This window comes from Mustela nigripes, chromosome 4 (genome assembly GCF_022355385.1).
Source record: "Mustela nigripes isolate SB6536 chromosome 4, MUSNIG.SB6536, whole genome shotgun sequence".
In the NCBI taxonomy this organism is placed as follows: domain Eukaryota; kingdom Metazoa; phylum Chordata; class Mammalia; order Carnivora; family Mustelidae; genus Mustela; species Mustela nigripes.
Genome location: NC_081560.1, coordinates 109,222,958 through 109,243,677, shown reverse-complemented (window position 1 = coordinate 109,243,677; position 20,720 = coordinate 109,222,958). Strand labels below are relative to the sequence as shown.

The following is a 20,720-nucleotide window of genomic DNA, read 5'->3' as shown; positions in this document are numbered from 1 at the left end:
CACTCCCTCCTTCCTAGCTTCCACCGTGGGGGCAGAGGGGGCCGCGGGAGTAGGGTGCAGGGGTCCAGCAGGGACGCCCCCTTTCCCACACAGGCTTCCAGCCCTCTGGAAGGGGAGAGAAGTCTGGAGTGGGGAGAAGGACGAGATGTCAAAGTTTACAGTTTTGACTAATATCTTGGCCTGGACTTGCAAATTCCAAATGGAGGCTGTTTTCCATTGCAAGAGACCTCAGGACAGACTATTTCCTAAGAGGAGCAGAAAAGTGAGCGCTTGCCAGTGTTTTCATCCAGGGCCAGGGAACATTACTCCCGCTGCATAAATTTTAAAGGGGAAGTCTAAAGCGAAAACTCACGGTGCATCCCATCACACTGCAAGCCCTGTTTACTCCACAACACTGGCCGGCTGCAGAGGCTGGTGAACACATCTCGGTGGAACGGAGAGTAGCTGATTTTCCGTGAAAGGAAAAAATGCAAATTTGTTTTCGGTATCACTTTGAAGCTTCCTGAGTGGAGCCCTTGGCCTGGACCGACTCTCATTGACGTCAGCCCAAGTTAGCCGTATCAGAGCAGCTGTCTGCGTGTTCCCGCGCCCTTGGTCCCCGGTGCAGAAAACACACTGGTTTTGTTTCATGGGAGATTAAAAACATTTGCTGCTGCGTCCATAATTCACAACCTCTGTTATCACTGGGACCAGGAAGACTGAACAAGAAACACTTAGCCGCCCACCCCCGCCTGGCCCCTAAAACCAAGGGGAAACCCACAGAGGGATGCCAGAGACAGGATTATGCATCAGCTGGGACCCAGACCAGACCCGAGTCACTATATCCCTTCCCATTCTCCTAGAACATGAGGCAATGGTTCTCTAGCATGCACTGAGGGCTCTTAGAAACCATTAGGAACATGGCCGTGTGCACGAAGCCATGTGTCCTACTCCACCCGGGCAGAGAGGACACCGCCCAGCCCAAACGCCCCTTGCCTCTGGTCTTACGGCAAAGATGCCACAAACCAAGATGAGAAAATAAGAGGAGAAGCTCCCTGGCTCCTCCCAGGGTCGTTCCAGGGCTGGTGTTGACAGGAACCATGCTGATGGCTCTCCCTGGGCCTGCTGAGACCCTGACTCTACCTTGGACCTTCCAGTTCCTTCCAGTGTCCTGGAGGAGACTTGGGCAGGCAACGCCCAGCTAGTGTAGCTCCTGGCGGGTCCTCCTCCAGAAATCCTGATGTGATCGACCACTTGTCAAGTTGGGCGATGATTCCAGACCCTTCCACAGTGCGGCTCAGACACATCCCATGGGCAAGTTGTTTGGAACCTCCATTAACACGCAAGGCAACAGAAGCCAGTGGATTCTTTTTTTTTTTTTTTTTAATTTATTTATTTGACAGACAGAAATCACAAGTAGGCAGAGAGGCAGGCAGAGAGAGAAGGGGAGGCAGGCTCCCTGCTGAGCAGAGAGCCCGATGCGGGGCTCGATCCCAGGACACTGAGATCAGGACCTGAGCTAAAGGCAGAGGCTTAACCCACGGAGCCACCCAGGCGCCCCAAGCCAGTGAATTCTTTACACCATTCGTTTGTGTCATCCCCAGCGGAGAATGACCTCCCTGTGAGGCTAGTGGTATGGGTGTCAGAGAAGGGATGTGGAAGGGGTGGGAACAGGGGCTGGCGGGGGGCTGGGGGGTGCTGCCGCACACCGTTCGCCTCTCCATGGTCTTCAGACCCCTTCAGTAGGGACCAGGGAGTCGGTGGGTGCATCCCAGAGATGACGGCCACCCCACCATGGCTGGGGACTCAGAGCCTGCAGGGAGCAGGCTGGGCACCGGGGACCTGCGTTTGGGTGATCCTCGCTGGGTCCCTTGTCCCGGAACAAGCACGAGTGTCTGAGCACTGCACCAAGCTCCGGCGGACGCCAGAGGCCCACAGCCGCCACCTCTCCATCGCCCTCTCCCGGGCCCTTCCCTGTGCTTCCCACCCCACGGGCTGGCGGGGGCCCCTCTCCGGAGATCCCCAGTCACACCACGCTGCAGCGGGCTGGGAGCCCCGAGAGGGCGGGGCCTGCGGCCTCTCTACACCCCAGCTCCTGCCAGCGGAAACGCAGCATGCAGCGTGCCGTGTGCCCACAGAGCGCAGTCAGGACGGGATCGTTGATGTCGCTGCTGCTATCCTTTATCAGTGAGTAACGACAGTTTGACACGTTTCCCTTGCTCGAGTCTGCGCAAGCCCACACGGGTGTGCGGGTTCACATCGCCGCTCAGGACGGGGGGTTTTCTAGAGGAAGGCGGGCTGCGGGGGAAAAAGATTCATTATGCTCTTGCTACTTTTAACCCACCTTTTGTTCACAGCTACAAACTTTGACTTAATTATAGGTGAAACAAGAGCGTTTTTAAACCATAATAAATGCAGACCAAGCAACCAACACGAACTCTAAGCACCGACCAGAGCCAGGAATGGGCCTGGGTCGACGGCACACAGTCCACTCAGGCAGACAGATGGTGGCAGCAACAGAAATAAACTGGGGAAAATCCTGTTTCCCCAAATTGCTAAATGCTGTTGAAATAATACGGATGAACAATAAAATGAAGTTCAGGGTCGGCAGGGTGCCGGCAAGGTGCCGGCCTTCTCCCGGGGGCCGAGTAAAGGGATGTGTCTCCCAGCCTTGGCAGACGGGCATCGTCACACCAGGCTGAGCACGTGCTGTAAAGCCAGGCCAGTAGGAGAAGCGGCGTGAGCAGACCGCGGACGCTGTTTAGAGTATGGTCGTGAGAGCTGAACTTGAATATCAGACAGACCTGAGCCGAATCCCGGGTCCAGACATCACTAGCTCTGGGACCCTGGCCAAGTTACTTAACCTCTCGCAACCTGTGTGTGCCCCTAGACAGTGAGACTACCAGTGCCTACCTCACAGAGTTGTCATACAGTCATCACCTAGAACACAAAGCAGAGCGGCTAGCCTAGTCCACAGCTCAAAGAACATACTAGTAATGTTGGCTCTTGTTCTCATTAACTGTCTGACAAAGAGCAGGTTCCATGGAGGTGGGAAGATTTGCGATGCGTCATGATGGGATTTCACTGACAGAGAAAGAGGTCGGGGGTTTGGTGAAAAGGAAGGGTAGCTTACGAAGATGCAGACGCAGACCGTGGCACGGCGTGGTTGGAAGCCCCCACGGAGCTCAAAGTTGCTCACCTGACGTGTACACAGGAGGGAGAAGTTGGACAAGTGGGTCTAACCCCTGTCTGGACATTTGGACTTTATCCTGTGGGCATCTGGTCAAATGACGATGGGTTTGGGAATCGAACACCTGAGTTCCTTCCCACCACACTTGGGGCGGCGGGATGAACAAGCAACACTAGCCTTTCTGAGCACCAGTGCCCCTGAGGTTAAGCGAGGGTAGTGATACTCACCTTTGAGGGCTGATGAATGGTTGACATCAAGGTTCAGGAAATTTCTCCTATAAAGAGCCAGACAATAAATATTTTAGGATCAGCAGACCCTATAGCTTCTGCTGCAAGCACTCGACCCTGCCATTGTAGCATGAATGTCTGATTGTGTTCCAATAAAACTTTATTTATTAAAACAGGCACTGAGCAAAATTTGACTGCAGGGAGTAAAAAAATAAAATAAAGATCCTTAGCACGGTGGCTCAGAGTTCCTGCTTTCTCCCCCTTCCTTTCCATGTGCCGACAGGGGCCATTTTTCATGGATCCTTGTATCATGTCCAGTGGTTCCAAGATGTTGCTGAATGACTTGAAGATCACAGTGAGCTCCCCCTCATCTCAGCTCTAGAGACTGCAATGCATAAAGATAATTTGTTCAGCAGAGTGAGGACTGCTTTGCCAGGAGCGCCGAGTGAGTAATCAATCAATCAGTCCGAGAGCTCATCTCGCATATGGCACGATGCCCTGCGGTGGAGATGTGAGAGGCACTGAGGCAAGATCCTCACACACAGCACGTGGTTTGGTGAGAAATTCCCACGTCCCTGTTGCCTGAGTTCTAGTCACAGTTTTACACAGTTTTCATTGCATGTGATTCTTGAGTGTCACATTTTCCATTTCTTAATCTGTATACAATGAAGAAATTCCAGTAAGCGGCCGTGTGATTCTGTGTGTGACAGAGGGATTCGGAGAGTCGGGAGGGCTTCGTAGGGCCATCTCGAAGGGAGCCATGCCCGTGGCCAGGCCTTCTGGGGTCAGGCTGGCATTGCTTGGGAGGAGGGGACAACCAACAGCCAGTGCATGGTCACCAGGAGCACTGAGGGAGGGGACAGGGAGGGAGATGGGATAAAATGGGAGTAATGGGTGGAGGCAGTCCGATGAAAACGTTTGGTATTTTTGTTGTCACTGGAAGAAGTAGACTTTTTGGCACATAGTATAGATCAGAAGTCAAAAAGTCAATGCCTGGGCGCCTAGGTGGCTCAGTGGGTTAAGCCTCTGCCTTTGGCTCAGGTCATGATCTCAGGGTCCTGGAATGGAGCCCCGCATCGGGCTCTATGCTCAGTGGGGAGCCCGCTTCCCTCCCCCGCGCACCCGGCCTGCCTCTCTGCCTACTTGTGATCTCTCTCTCTCTCTCTCCCTCTGTCAAATAAATAAATAAAATCTTCAAAAACAAAACAAAAAAAACCCTCAATGTCTGTTGGGGCTAGACAGATAGAAGTGAATAGTTGGGCAGGAGCAACCACAGGATGGGGATGGGAGTGGGGCAAACTGGCAAGTGCATGCCCTGTCTAAGAGGGATGCCAGGACTTGGCTGCAGATGACTGCTGCCGTGTGGTCTTGGACACTCAAGATGGCATATTTGATTTTGGGGGGATGCGGGATGGGTTAAATGGGTGATGCGTGTCAAGGAGGGCACCTGTGATGAGTGCTGCTGGGTATTATATGTTAGCGGTGAATTACTGAATTCTACACCTGAAACCAATTTTGCCATATATGTTAACTAATTTGAACTTAAATAAAAACTTGAAATTTTAAAAAAGTCAGAAATTTAGTGCTCACTTCGGCAGCATATACACTAAAATTGGAGTGATACAGAGATTAGCTTGGCCCCTGCCCAAGGATGACATGCAAATTCAGGAAACATTCCATATTTTTAAAGACTCTGAATTTGCCAAAGCAGTTTTGAAAAAGAAAACCGAAACTGGAGGCATCACAATTCCAGACTTCAAGTTACATTACAAAGCTGTGGGAATCAAAACAGTATGGTACTGACACAAAAGTAGACACAAAAACCCAGAAATAAACCCACGATTATATAGTCAATTAACCTCTGACAAAACAGGAAAGAATATCCAATGGGGAAAAGTCTCTTCAACAACGGGTGTTTGGAAAACTGATTATTTTTATACCATACATAAAAAATAAAATGGATGAAAGACCTTAAAACCTGAAATGAAAGTCCTAGAAGAGAGCACAGGCAGTAAATTCTCTGACACTGGCCATAGCAACATTTTTCTAGGTGTGTCTCCTGAGGCAAGGGAAAGATAAGCAAAAATAAGCTATTGGGACTATGTCAAAATAAACAGCTCCTGCACACTGAAGGAAACAATCAACGAAACTAAAAGGCAACCTACTGAATGGGAGAAGATATCTGCAAATGACATATTCAATAAAGGATTAGTATCCAAAATATATGAAGAACAACACAACATCTAGGAAACAAATCATCCAATTAAAAATGGGCAAACAAATGAACAGACATTTGTTCAAAGAAGACATCCTGATGGCCAACAGACATAGGAAAAGGTGCTCAACATCACTGATCACCAGGGAGTTCCAAATCAAAACCATGGGAGATGCCACCTCACACATGTCAGAATGGCTGAAATCAATAACAAAATACGGCAAGTATTGGCAAGGATGTGTAGCCACTGTGGAAAGTGTACAGAGTTTCCTCAGAAAGTTAAAAATAGGGGGTGCTTGTCTTTAATTTTTTTTAAGATTTTATTTATTTATCTGACAGAGAGAGAGAGATCACAAGTAGGCAGAGAGAGAGGGAAAGGGAGAAGCAGGCTCTCTGCTGAGCAGGGAGCCCGATGCGGGGCTCGATCCCAGGATCCTGAGATCATGACCTGAGCGAAAGTCAGCGGCTTAATCCACTGAGCCACCCAGGCACCCCTTTAATTTCATTTATTTATTTAGTTATTTAGTTATCTATTTGAGAAAGAGAGAGAGAGAGAGCATGTGCAAGTGGGGGTGGGGTAAGGGGGTAGAGGGAGACAGAGAATCTTTTTTTCTTTTTTAAAGATTTATTTATTTATTTATTTATTTGACAGAGAATGCAAGCAGGCAGAGAAGCAGGCAGAGAGAGGGGAGGAAGCAGGCTCCCCGCTGAGCAGAGAGCGCATGAGGGGCTCCATCCCAGGACCCTGGGATCACGACCCTAGCCGAAGGCAGAGGCTTTAACCCACTGAGCCACCCAGGCGCCCCTAGGGAGACAGAGAATCTTGAGCAGGCTCCACACTCAGCCCACAATCCTAGGCAGACCTCAATCTCATGACTCTGAGATCATGACCTGAGCCCAAGGGGGCGGTTCAAAAAAAAAAGTTGGTGGGGGTGGGCACCTGGCTGGATCAGTGGGTAGAACATGCGATTCCTGATCTCAAGGTTGTGAGTTTGGGCCCCACGTTGGGTGTAGAGATTACTTTACAAATCTTTTGTTTAAATAAATAATTTTTTAAAAGTTAAATATGGAAATACCCTACAATCCAGTAATCACACTACTAGATATTTGCCAAAAAAAAAACCAAAAAACAAAAAACAAAAAACCACACAAATTCAGGGATACATGCACCCCTGAGCTTTCAGCAGCATTATTTACAATAGCCAAGTTATGGAAGCAGCCCTAGCGTCCATCAACAGACGAATGGGTAAAGGAGACATGGTGTGTACATACAACAGAGCATTACTCAGCCATAAAAAGAATGAAATCTTGTCATTTGCAACAACATGGATGGAGCTAGAGAGTATCATGCTAAGCGAAATCAGTCTGAGAAAGACAAATACCATATGATTTCCCTCATATGTGAAATTTAAGAAACAAAACAAACAAGAAACGGGGAAAAAAGAGAGAGTCAAACCAAGAAACAGACTCTTAACTATAGAAAACATACAGCCAGTTACTGGAGGGGATGCGGGCGGAGGGGTGGGCAACTTGGGTGGTGGGGATTAAGGAGTCGCACTTACGACGAGCACAGGATGTTACGGAACTGTTGCATCACTACACTGTACACCTGAAACCAACACTGACTGTTAACTACGCGGAAATTAAAACACAATTTTAAAAGGATGTCATTTAGATGGGCATGTAGAAACTCCTGGTTTTCAAAAATTGACCAGTTTTTTAAAAATCAGCATCATGCCCAGAGCACCTGGGTGGCTCCATTGGTTAACACTCTGACTCTTGATTTCAGCTCAGGTCGTGACCTCAGGGTCATGAGGTCGAGCCCCACGCTGGGCTCCACGCTCACTGGCAAGTCTTCTTGAGATTGTCTCCCGTGCTCTGCCCACCAACCCCCACCCGCCTCAAATAAATAAATAATTTTTTTTTTTTTTTTAATCAACATCACGTCAGCCAGACAAAACACGGCTGGTTAGATTTTGCCAAACTGGCCAGTTTGAAAGCTTGAGTGGCGATGGTGGAGCCTTCGGGAAGAACAGGGGGAGCCCTCAGAGCCCGTGAGCAAAGTGGCATCAAGTCCTGGCCTCTGCAAACAGAGGCTTCTTCGGCGTTAGACCAGCCGCAAGCTTCACGAGATCCAGAGTTAAATCTGAATTTTAAATAAACAAGGGAATACTGTTTTAGCGTACGTATACCCTAAAAATTGTATAGGACATAGTTATATTAAAATGAAAGTACTTGGGGCGCCTGGATGGCTCAGTGGTTTAGGACTCTGCCTTCAGCTCAGGTCATGATCTCAGGGTCCTGGAATCAAGCCCCGCATCAGGCTTTCTGCTCAGCGGGGAGCCTGCTTCCTCCTTTCTCTGTGCCTGACTCTCCGCCTACTTGTGATCTCTTGCCCTCAAATAAAAAAATAAAATCTTTAAAAAAAAAAATGAAAGTACTCACTGTTGCTCAGAAATTCAAGTTCAACTCTAACTGGGCATCTTGCATTTTTGTTTGCTGAACCTGTCACTCTCCCTGGAACCCTACCCAGGCTCCAACAAGGTCATGGTCTCCCATCTCCTCCCAGCAGCAGGCTCTACACTCAAGGACACAGGGACATAGTCCACAATGCAGATTGCAAAGGATAAAGGAAGCAGACCAAACGTTTGAGCACCTGAACACCGCAGTAACATACAAGGTGATGCACACGAACTACCCTTGATGCCAAAGGGTGGAGATTCTAGAGCCGCTGGGGCCCCTCTAGCTGTGTCCTTTGCCCCTGGGAGCCTTGGTCTCCTCATCTCTTAAATGGAGAAGGGAATTCCTATCTCACAGGATCACCACAAGGACTCAATGGGATAAACATAAAAGTGTACCGCACGAGTCTGATGCAAAGCTGAGGCACAACAAACATTTGTGCACGCTGAAGGACATTCTTCAACCTCAGAGTGATTGCATTCCCACAGCTCCTGTCACCAGACTTACGCCCATCTACTGAGGATCCCACAGCTGGGGCAAGGACAGTATGTGACTCCGCCATGGTGGCTGTTATGTCTGGGGACTAGGAGATGGCCGGGATGCTGAGCTCCTGGAGAACTGTCAGGGTCACAGTTCAGGGGGAAAACGAGGGCCCTGGATTTCTGCACTTTGGGGGCTGTATGCCAAGTGTACGGAATACACCTTTTTTATTTATAATGTATTTGACATGCACATGACATGTAATATTATGTAAGTTTAAGGCATTCAACATGGTGATTGGATACATTTACGTACTGTAACATGATTGCCGTTGTATTTAGCACCTCTACCATGTCACATAATTATGATTTCTTTTTTATGATAGGAACAATTAAGATCTAGTCTCCTAGCAAGCTTGATAAACACATGCAATACTGTTGTCTATATTCACTATACCATCTGATTAGATCTCTGGAACTTATTTATCTGCTACTAGCAAGTTTATACCCTTAAATAGCCTCTCTCCTATTCCCCCACACCACCCCCAAGCCCTGGTTGCCAACTTTTTACTGTGTTTACATGAGTTTGGCATTTTTATATTCCACAAATAAGTGATATTATACATTATGAGTCTTCCCCTGACTTATTTCACTTAGCATACTGTCCTCAAGGTCCATCCTTGTTGTGGACAATGGCAGGATTTCCTTCTTTCTCATGAAGAATAATGGGGGGGGGAGGGGTTCTTTACCCATTCATCTGTTGACAGGCACATAGCTTGTTTCTGTATCTTGACTACTGTTAAAAATGTTACAATAAGGAGCACCTGGTGGCTCAGTGGGTTAAGCCGCTGCCTTTGGCTCAGGTCATGATCTCGGGGTCCCAGGATCAAGTCCTGAATTGGGCTCTCTCTCAGCAGGGAGCCTGCTTCCTCCTCTCTCTCTCTCTGCCTGCCTCTCTGCCTACTTGTGATCTCTCTCTGTCAAATAAATAAATAAAATCTTTAAAAAAAAATGTTATGATAAACTGGGATTGTGTATACCTCTTCAGTATCCTCTTCATTTCTCTTGGGTATATACCCAGAAACGGAACTGCTGAATCATATTGTATTTTGAATTTTCTTGAAGAATCTCCACGATGGTTGAACCAATTCCCATTTCCACCAACAGTGTGCAAGGGTTCCCTTTTCCCCACATCCTCACCAACACTTGTTCTCTCTTGTCTTTTTGATCCTAGCCATTTTGACAGGTGTGAGCTGATATCTCATCGTTGTTTTGGTTTGCATTTCCCTGACGATGAGTGACACGGGACATCTTTTCATGTACGTGTTGACCATTTGGATGTCTTCTCTGGAAAAACATCTCTTTAGTTCCTCTGCCTATTTTTTTTTAAAGATTTTATTTATTTATTTGACAGAGAACACAAGTAGGCAGAGAGGGAGGCAGAGAGAGAGGAGGAAGCAGGCTCCCTGCTGAGCAGAGAGCCCCAGGACCCTGAGATCATGACCTGAGCTGAAGGCAGTGGCTTAACCCACTGAGCCACCCAGGCGCCCCCTCTGCCCATTTTTTAATCAGATTGTTTAGGGGATGTTTTTGGTCATTGAATTGTATGAATCCTTTATAAATTTTGGATATTAACCCTTATCAGGTGCATGGTTTGCAAATGTCTTGTCCCATTCTGTAGGTTGTCTTTCCATATTGTCAACCCGTTTCCTTTGCTGTGCAGAAGACTTTAAGTTTGATGCGTCCTACTTGTCAAGTTTTGCTTTGTTTTCATTGGTGCATGGCCAAGAAATTATTGTCAAAACTGATGTCAAGGAGTTTTTCCCCTATGTTTGCTTTTTTTTTTTTTTTTAAGATTTTATTTATTTATTTAACAGGCAGAGATCACAAGTAGGCAGAGAGGCAGGCAGAGAGAGAGGGGGAAGCAAGGCTCCCTGCCGAGGGGGAAGCAAGGCTCCCTGCCGAGCAGGGAGCCGGATTCGGGGCTGGATCCCAGGACCCTGGGATCATGACCTGAGCTGAAGGCAGAGGCTTAACCCATTGAGCCACCCAGGCGCCCCTCCCTTATGTTTTCTTCTGGGAATATTAGCTTTGGGTCTTATGATCCATCTCGAGTTAATTTTTGCGAGTGGTGGAAGATAGCAGTCCAACTTTATTTTTCTGCATGTGCTTTTCCAGCTCTCCCAACACCTGTGCTGAAGACTATCCTTTCCCCATTGGGTGTTCTCGGCTCCCTTATCAAATATTAATTAGTTGAACACATGCATGAGGATTTACTTCTGGGCTCAGAATCCTTCTTCCTATTTCTACTTCCGGCTTTGCCGCTGGCCTTCAGCAGCATGGCATCTGCTGCAGCCAGGGAAGAGATGGTTTCTCATGCAGAGTGTCCCTCAAGAGGCTCAGAGACATCCAGGAGCAGCTCCAACCACCCTCCCACTTCTTGAAAGCCACATCTGAACACAGAACAGCTGGGGAGGCCTTTGAGCGTTCCAAGGCTAGACACAGAACCTCGAACTTGAAGTTCTCCAAGTTTATCTGATTCCTTCCCCAGACCACTTGGAGGATGACAAAGGATGTCTGTGCATAGGACACCGAAATGCCGCTGCCGCGCGCTCATGCCACACGTGCGCACACACGCACACGCACACACTTAGCGATCTCTGAGAGATTTCACCGTAATCCGATTCCCTTGGAAATAAAGTTATTGTATGAGTTTGGTAGGGCTGTGGCTTAGTCCACTTGGGCTGTTGTAACAAAATACCACAGACTAGGAAGCTTCTTAACAACAAACGTTTATTGCTCACAGCTCTGGAAGCTGGGAAAACCCAAGGTCCAGGCACTCAGAGATGCTGCCTGAGAGCCTGCTTCCTGGTTCACAGATGGTGCCTTCTTGCTGTGTCCTCCTCGCATGGTGGAAGGAGCGAGGGAGCTCTGTGGGGTCTCCTCTCTAGGGGCACTAAGCTTACTCAGGAGGGCTCTGGCTCTTAACCTCATCACCGCCCAGAAGCTCTACCTTCGATCACCATCTCATTAAGGATTAGATTTTTAACATATGGATTTGGCGGGGTGGGGGGCTGGGACACAAACCTGTATGCCGTCCACAGCACCAGCTGACCTCTAAGTCTTCAAATTCCTATAAAGGGAAGCCACCCTTTTTCATTTCACACTTAAATATAGAAGTTAAATACTTTAATATTCATTTCCTATGAAACAACTTCAAGGTGGCTGGGGGATAAGAACAGTTATCCTTGGCATCTGTCTCTGTTCTGGGGCACTGTGATCCAATCATGCTGACCCCGCTCCTACCAGGAGGACCCCCACCCACCCACCCATCAGCCTGCTTGTACAGGTAAAGGAAATGATAACTCAGCATTCTGAAAACCATGGTCGGGTCTAGATTTCTGCGTCTCTGAGCCCCTCAGGATCTGCCTCACTGACCCCTGCCAAGCACACCGTCCGGGAAGGGGAAGGGCACAAGTGCTCAAGGGGCATGTGGGAATGGAGATCTCTCAGCAGGGGACCAGAGCGCCACGGGAGATGAGCCAGCCCTGTTTTGTGCCCGGAACCCATTTAAGACATGTCCAAGTGCTTGATGGAAATACGAGTGAGCTACAGGGAACAGGACTTGACGTGAGGCCACGAGGATTCTGTTTCAAGGAAGGAATTCCAGAGAAGGCTTTCCTTCTATCCTATCCCCCCTCTTCCCACAAACAGTTCTTGGGTCTTGAGCACCACGTGCTAGATGCTAGACCAAAATGATCAAAACAGAGGGCCTGCCCTCACAGTATTCAGTTCACCGGGCCACAGAGTCCCCCCAGAACCATCCCACCTCCTGCAATCCTGGGCCAGTTGCCCATGTGGAGAGGCCCTGGGGAGCCAGTCCTGTTCCCCAAGCAATTGGAATGAAGGATTGCATGTCCTCCGCCAGCTGCCACGCGTGCACGTGGACTCAATGCTTCCCCAGAACTCGGCCAGGCCTCTGACTCATCACAGTGAATGGAACCCTAGGTCCTTGAGGGGGGGGTGTTCTACAGGCCAACGAGGCCAGCGGTCTCCCCAGACAGGACAGAAAACTGAGGACACCAGGCTTCCCTACACTCCCTCAAAGCGGACCAGTATCCCCGGCCCTCCATCGAAACAAAGTCGATTTCTCCCGCGTAGTGACCGAATTTATGAGGGTTGTTTTTTTTTCTCATGGTCACGAGCTGGAACTGAGCGCACACTGAAAACGCTAATCTGCCTCCAGCATCTCCAGCGCCATTTCTCCCGAAACTACCTGCTCCAGCGGGGTTCCCGCGGGTTAATTAGTGCTGCTGCAGAAATTGCACTGATTTATATCAACTTTCATGGACTCGAAGTGGCCAATGGCAGTCCTGCGGGAGCAGGCTGGGGTTAAGCTGCTGGCCCCTCTGCGGACAGGTGAGGGGGCGTGGCTTTGCCCCACCCCCCCCACCCCGCCCCAACCCCAACACAGCTTCCCACAGCGCATCACACGCATGACTCCGCTGCGGGGATCTGGTTACCTGTCACCTGCACTTCACACATCCGATACTCGTCCCACCTGCTCCTCACAGCCGCGCTGCGAGGCCCCGAGCCCAAGGCCTGCTATTTAATTTGGCCCGTTTGAAAAGTTCCATCCGTACCTGGTGAGCTCATCAGTGATTATGAAAGCTGCCTTTCTTCCCCTCTGAGTACCGGGCTTTTTGTAACGACTGGCTTCAGAGGTAATTGCAGAATCTGGCCGGCTCCTGCAGAAGCCAGTGCCACTTCTGAGACCGGAGGCCGGGCCGCATGTGAAGGCAGGGTGAGTTACAAAGCCGAATCCCCTCCTTTAAGGGAAAGCAGATAGGAATCACTATGCAGGGCTGGCCCCTGGGGCTCTGAGGACCCTGACGCCCAGTTTCTCATGTTGCAGGGGATTTGAGAACTCGCTGGGCTGGCAGAGGGTCCCCCTGCGTGTGTAACTGGGCACCTCCTAGGCCTGAGAAAAGGAAGTCTGTAATCCATACATTGATATGCAAATGTCTGTTTACCCAGGTGAGGCGGTGGTGAGGTGCACCTGGGGCCATTCCCAGGCTGCATCTCACCTTTATTCCAGTGCTCCTGTTTCCCTGGGCTGCCCAGAAGATGGCATAAAAAAGAAAGGTCTTTTGGTACACCACGGCTGGTCTGCAAAAATCTCACTGAGCCACAGTGCAACCAAAAAACGAGGGATATTATGTTTGCATTAGTATGTGTGGTCATTAGGGGCTTTTGATGATAATAATGGCACCGAGAGTTTCACATCTAGAAAGCTCCCAGAAGATCCTCAGTCGTGCCGAGTAGATCTATAAGTATAATAAGTATTTTATTACTTATTGATGACAGACCAGATGCCCTGTGTGTCCTCCGTGAAAGGAGCTGAGCCCCTCTGCACTGACCGCCCACGATCTCCTCTTCCACAGCATTTAGCTCACTCCCCACGGGGGTTTCTCCCAAGCTCTGGAAGGTGGGGACCGCCAGGTTTCCCACCTGGGCCAAGCAGAGTGTCTGGCCTAGTAGGTGCTCAGTGACACCTGGGGCAGGAGGGATCAAGGGAGTGTGTACAAATGGACGGACAAAGGGACACAGTCTATCCTGCAGACAGAGCGGGGTCAGGGAGTGAGGCCACAGCCACCTGCGAGCCCCACGAGAGGAGGACAGTCAGCGGAAGGTGATGGCTGCCTGGGAGCCATCTGCGCCTGCAGAACGGAGTAGGGGATGTGCACAGGCATGTGGCACACCACACGTGGTGTACTTTATGACCGGGTTATAGGGATCTTCCTGGGGAAAAAAAAAAAGATTGAGGACTCAGGAAGTATAAGCAATAGGTCCCCTGGTTAGCTAATCTCAGGAGTGACACACACGGGCTTCAGGATGAAGCTCCTTCAGGCGTTCTTCGGGATGGCGATGGAGACCCCGAGGCCCACTGATGTGTGCTCCTGGCCAACGCTGCCCGCTCTCGGCCAAACGCCCAGGTGTCACGTGGCTCCTGGAGCTGTTGCTCCCTCGTGGGCTGGCTGGGGCTGGGGCTAACAGCATGACCAGCGCCTGGGCTTCCCCGGTGTGCCCACCCCCGCAGGAGCATAGGAGGGAGGCCTGCACGCTCTACGGCGGCCCCCACCCCCAACCCCACCCATCTCCCCAACTCCCAATGCCACCCGCTCCCACCCGGGAGCTGTGAACACATGCACAGAACCAAAATGGAGCCCCTCTGTGGGCTCACCTTTGCGGTCTGATCACACATCCCACATTAGACACATCCCCCAAGAAAGCCATCACCTCCCCCAGCTGCTGGGGGGGCTCACCCATCGCACACAAACCGCACCCCCGACTCTGGGATGACAGCTCTGCGGGTGTGCGGGGCCCAGGGCACACTCGCAAGTGTCGCCCAGAGAGAGGACAGGTGCTGACAGGCATGAAGAGAACCCCAGCGCCCCCTCCGTTCGCTTCTTGCTCCCAGCCAGCCGCGTCATCCTATCGGATCCTCACTTCCCTCCGCAAACTGACGTTCCAAGAGGTTCAGGGTCAGTAAATGGCAGAGCCAAATCGAGCTCAGCTCTTCTGCCCAAAAAAGGAAATGTGAGAGCAGTCAGCCGCCCCAGCAAAGGGGAGAAGAGCTCTGGACTTCCCTTGGGTCCCTGTCGGATTTTCCTCTTCGGCCATCATTAGCTGGGATGAGGCCTCAGGACCACTTCTTGGTATTTGCCTAGAGTATCTGAGGTCTCAGCTCTCAGCACGTTTCGTGAGAGTCTACTTCGTGCTGTACACTGTGCTGGGAAGCGGGCCGAACAGAGGCAGTTCCTGCCTGAAGAAGAAGAGCCACAGAAAAACAGTCACGACCACAGAGGAATGGGGAAAACGAGCGAGGTCTGCAAGCCACTGAGTCTGCCTTGTGGCAGAATCCGTCATGGGAGGAAGCTGTGGTGACACTGGGTGAGGGTTCTGCAGGATGAAGGGGTTTGTCAGGCAGATGAGAAGTCAGGAGCGTCCCTGGCAAAAGGACCCATACCTATCAAGGCAGCACACGCGACCGGGATGCCAATGCCAGGGACAGAAGCTGCTCAGTCCTCCTAGATCCCAGAGTGGCAAGACAGGGGGCCCAGTCGATGGGGTCCAGCTTCACACGCCCTGCTGGAAGCTCGGGTGGGACTCCCAACGAATCTGGAGTCACAGAGGCATGTCTACAGAGGGGTTTCCCACTCTCACTGATCTGGACAGTTCCAAGGGAGAAGAGATTCAAGTAAGGAGACTAATGTATCATCCAGTGCATCGTCCAGACCGGAGAGATGTGGGCCCAGACTGGGGCACTGAGCTCAGCCCAATGGCCCCAGAAGCCAGAGGTGAGCCAGAGTCCCAGCTGAGGTCAGGTTTGCTGTCGCAGGCCTCCGGACAGACTGGAGCGCCCCCATCTGACACGGGAAATCCTGGAAGATGAGTGCACTTACGGAGGAAGATGGTGAGATCATTCCTACCCTCTCCAATCTGAGGTGTCTGGGGGACGTGCTGCGGAGGCATCCGTCATGCACCTGAAACGAGTGTCAAGGGCGAAACCGGTCAGATACAACCTGAGCAGGAATGTTGTCAGTGGCACTGGGGAGGAGAGGCAGGCGAGGGAGTGCGGACGAGTCCCGGGGTAGCACAGTTAACTGTGTGGAGAAGAGTGAGGCTCCCGCGGGGTCATACAGTCCATTTCCTCGGGATGTGAGAGCGCCACGGCAGGGGGGATGGTGGGGGGTGGAAAGGGTGCCCCCAAGGCGTGAGGTGACCAGGATACCTGCAAACGGGCTGGCCACGCAGAGGAGAGGCGGCTCATTCTCAGTCCTGGGGCAATCGAGACACAGGTGGGTGCAGGCCAAGGCAATGCAGTAAGTTGGGACAAAGCAGGGCAAGAAGTCGAGAACTAGGTTTTGTTCTCTGCTATGAAAAGTGGCTATCTAGGTAATTAGGTGATTTTTTTAAGTGACCAGGGAAGAGAATCTTTAGAAAGACAAACTAGGGACACATGGGTGGCTCAGTCAGGTGAGCCCCTGACTCTTGGTTTCAGCTCAGGTCAGGGTCTCAGGGGCCGTGAGATCAAACCCAGCTTCAGGCTCTGTGCCCAGCAGGGTGTCTGCTGAGACTCTCTCTCTCTCCCTCTACCTCTGCCCCACCCTACCCCCTTTGCACGCTCAATCACTCAATCAATCAATAAAATCTTTTTTGAAAAAGGCAAACTCCTTCTGAGTGTCATATGGTCATCTCTCCCCATATGGTACATGCATTACTGATTGTACACCAACCGCCATGGGGCAAACAGTCCTCTTGGGTTGGGCATGCTGAATAATTCCACTGAGATTTTTCAAAGCCATAAAAACAGCAGGTTTCAGCAGATAAAACCACTGGGCATCAAAGATCACGTAGACCTTGGCCATCCCTACTTGGAATAACTGAAATCCATGAAAATGTAAGATAAAGTGCTGCTCATCTGAGAAAAAGGCCACTGTCTTGGTTTCTGTTCTCACAAACGCCACCAAACTCAAGAGCCGAAAACAAACTTGAACCTCCTGAAGGAGAAGCATCCCTCACCACGCAGAGCCAAGTAAAAATGCCTTTGGAGACAGGAGTTTGAGGGCATTTTGAAGACTCTGATGTGCTGAGAAATTTCAAGCTTGAAAGAACAAGAGGCAAGAAAAAATAAACATAGCCAGTATTTTAAAAGATTCAAGGCATGAATAAAACTGCTCATTTGACCAACTGGGATTTACAAAATCTTTGGTGTGGAGGTTGAATCCGAAGTGGAGAGCCCACAGCCACGGGCTCTTAAACCACCACGAGCTGGGAACAGGATTCCTACAGAGGGTATGGGGTGTGTGAGTAGGTGTTGAGTCCATCCATCCAATGCCCCCCGCTTTACAGGATGGTACAGGTGCTATACAGATGGGGCCCACTGCCCCGGGCTCACACTCCAGGGCAAATTATAAGGTAATGACAGCACCAACAGCACAGTGGCACTGTGAGGGAAGAATGACATGGCCCAGGTAATACCAATGCTTAGCCCTGAGTGTAGCAAGGCAGCCCCTCCCTGGCAGCAGCACTGGGGCAAGGGAGAAGACTGCGGGGTGGTGGACGGTGGGAAGCAGGTCACTCGCTCCCACTCCAGTGTCCCAGAGCTAAACCTAGCCCTTCAGGAAATCGTGCCGTTGTCACCTCAGACTGTGCTGCTCTGGAATCTTGCTTTCTATGCCTGAAAAGTTTTCATGGTGAAGTCACGATCTCCAGGAAGGGTTCGACTCTGGGCTCCAGAAGCCTGCTGCTTCCGTTGCCACGTCCTCTTAGGAAACCGGGAGCAAGAGGGGGGGAGTGGGGAGGAAAGGAAGAAGATTCCAGGGAATGTGACTGCCTCCCTGGGTGCCACCCAGGCTGGGAGCCAAAAGGCATGGTATGTTGTGAGCACAGGAGGAGCAAAGGACAGAGTCTCGGGGCAGAAGCTCAGGACTCAAGTGCCCACATGTGACACGGTCTCCTCTTCCCAACCCGATCACTTTCCTCTTCGAAGGGTTCTTTGTACAGCTTTAACTCAAAGGAAGGTTTTGGACAAAAGAGAGGCTGTTCCATCCCTAAAGTGAGTACTTGTCGGAACAAGCCACTCGCCAAGACGTTGATGGGGAAGGGCAGGGAGCCATGGAGGGACTTACCCTGTGCTCCTGGGGCCGTGGCAGGGCACCAGAGCCCCTCCCCGCTCTGAATCAGAAGCAGGGCATTCTTCTACTATTACCAGCTCGGCTGCCAGCTCTAAGCCAAGCCAAGCCATGGCTTTCTCTTTCCCACGTTCCTGGGTCAAGAAGCAGGTGTGGTCTACTGCAGCAGGGTTGACATCAACGAAAAACACATTCCTGGGCTCCTCCGTCCTCTGGACACGTGCAGTTTCTGAGGCTGGAGTACGCCTGACCTCCCAGTCCGCTGTTGACTCATCTGCATGACTCACTCAGCCATCAGATAATGACCGCGCAACCCAGGAGGAGCCCGCAGGGGTCCAGCAGCCCAGTGTGCCCCATGCTGGCGATGGTACCTGGAAGCATCTGCTCGGATGGACCTGCCCCTCTGGGTGCCCACCTCTGCATCAATGACTTGGCTGCACTCCTTCCTTCTTTCCTTCAAAGGACAGATCTTGTGTGTCATGCTGAGGGTGTGACAGTGAGCAGAACTGAGCATGGTCCCATCCTCATGGAGCTTGCACTTTAGTGAGAGGGGGCAGCAGAAGCAAGCCAGCAACCGGACACGTCGTTCCTGGTCGTGCGAAGTGCCCAGGGGAACATCAATATCGGCCTCTCTCGGGGAGGGACGCCTGAGCTGAGGCCTGAGTAACGAACTACAAAGCACACTCGGTGCTGCTGCCCTGAGAAAGGAAGCCCAAAAGGAAGCCTTGATGGAGGCCAACATTGCCAACATACGACGGAAGGCCCAGCAAAACAAGGCACCGTCCTTGCTCCGCAAACATGGGCATGCACTGCCCAGAACGCTGGCAGCAATGTCCAGGCCGCAACCCCTGGGCCTGGTCCCCACCACTGCGGGCGTCTTCCTCTGAGGCACAGCACTTTGACGAATGGCACTGTAAACGGACAAGTTCTGGACCCCCTCATTTAAAAAAAAAAAAAAAAAAAAACAAGTACCACCTGCTAAACTAGGGAAGAGGGATGGAGTCTAAGAGGACACTCTGATATAGCTCAGAGTGGCCTGATTTCCTCAGGTGACAGGAGGGTCAGGAGCTACCGACCTTCCAATCATGTCTGTCACAGTATCCAAAAGGCCTCAGCCAGGGATGGCAGTCAGCCAGCTCCTGCTGATGGCTCCTGTGTCCTGACATCCTTACCCCAGCTTGTGGGTGCAACCCCACATGGTATTTGGTTCCTTTCTCAGAAGAGGGGCTGAGTCAGGTATGACCAAGTTCCCCAGGGCTCTGGCACACCCTCCCTTCCAGAAGCTCCCCTTCTCCCTGCCCCATGGGAAAGGTGCCAGGCCACACGCGGGCTTGGCTCAGGAGCAGCACACCTCTCTGCGGAGTGTCGCAGCTCTGCGTGCTTCCTGAGGTGACAAATGACCTTGACTCACATTGGTGAAGTAATGGCTGTCCGTCCCAACCTTCTCATCCATTGGTCCAGTTGCAACACAGCCCTCTGTGAGCAGAACAAGTTCCTAAGAGCCAGCTCAGGGAATTCCAAGCACCACCTGGGTTGGGCTTACCACACTCACAGTCACGTCAGTCCAGGTGCCCAGAACCACCCTGGCCCCCTGCCACCAAAGGTGCAACAACGAGGACTTGGAAAAGTGGAGGAGGCCGCAGAACTGGGACTAATTCTCAGATCTCCCTTTGTGTGTGACTTTGGACAAAGAACTTGACCTCTCTTAATTGCTGCATCTGCACTGACAAACTGCCAGTAATGCTCTGAGTCATGGAAAGTATCGAATGAGCAAAGGGCCCTGAAAGCACCTGGTGAGCTTGAAAGCCCCCTGCAAACGATAGTGATTCCATCCCCTGAGAAGTGGGTCCAAATGAGCGAGCTTCTGGGTCTTCACCCAAGGAGTTCTTGGGGTATGAGAACGGATATCCCTGAATCTGTTTCTGGGACACGGAAAGACAACCTCACTAGACAATGTTCTCAGCACACCCGAAACTTCCTTGTAAAATCCAAGATGGCGGGGTGTGCAACTCTCGCTCTCGGGTTGGGAGTTCAGGCCCCATGTTGGGCATAGATCTTACTTTAAAAAATAATACGGGAGCCTGGGTGACCCAGTGAGTTAAGCATAGGACTTGTGTCTCAGCTCAGGTCAGGAGTTCAAGCCCCTGTATTGGGCTCCACACTGGGCATGGAGCCTACTTTTTAAAAAATTAATTAAAATAATAATAATAATTCCTTGGAGACCCAGAATTAGAATTTCCATCGCACTAATGGCTCTGAGTTGACTCTGTAGTGAAACAGAGTAGGTGTGTCCAACAGGGGGCTTGGGCTGTCTTCTCTGATGCAATCCTTTCTGTAGCTTTCAGCTTATACTGTGGGGTACACATTAACATGTTCTTCAAAGCCACATGCCAAGTCAGTGGCCACAAAGAGTCCTAGCCCCTCTGCTTAGGGGACCCCTCCCTGGTCAGTGACCACATGGGCCCATCCTCT

General features: G+C 50.9%; 1 long non-coding RNA gene and 1 other non-coding gene across 2 annotated transcripts; one reads left to right on the top strand and one right to left on the bottom strand.

Moving 5' to 3' along the window:
- Positions 1-1,389: 1,389 nt before the first annotated feature.
- Positions 1,390-19,631, bottom strand: LOC132016156 (uncharacterized). The gene is made up of 4 exons (XR_009403897.1): positions 18,246-19,631; positions 13,194-16,097; positions 3,397-3,443; positions 1,390-2,277 (listed from the first exon to the last, which is right to left on the bottom strand). It is a non-coding gene; the product is annotated as an uncharacterized LOC132016156 (long non-coding RNA).
- On the top strand, positions 4,979-5,082 carry LOC132017008 (U6 spliceosomal RNA). Its single transcript, XR_009404096.1, has one exon. It is a non-coding gene; the product is annotated as a U6 spliceosomal RNA (small nuclear RNA).
- Positions 19,632-20,720: the final 1,089 nt, after the last annotated feature.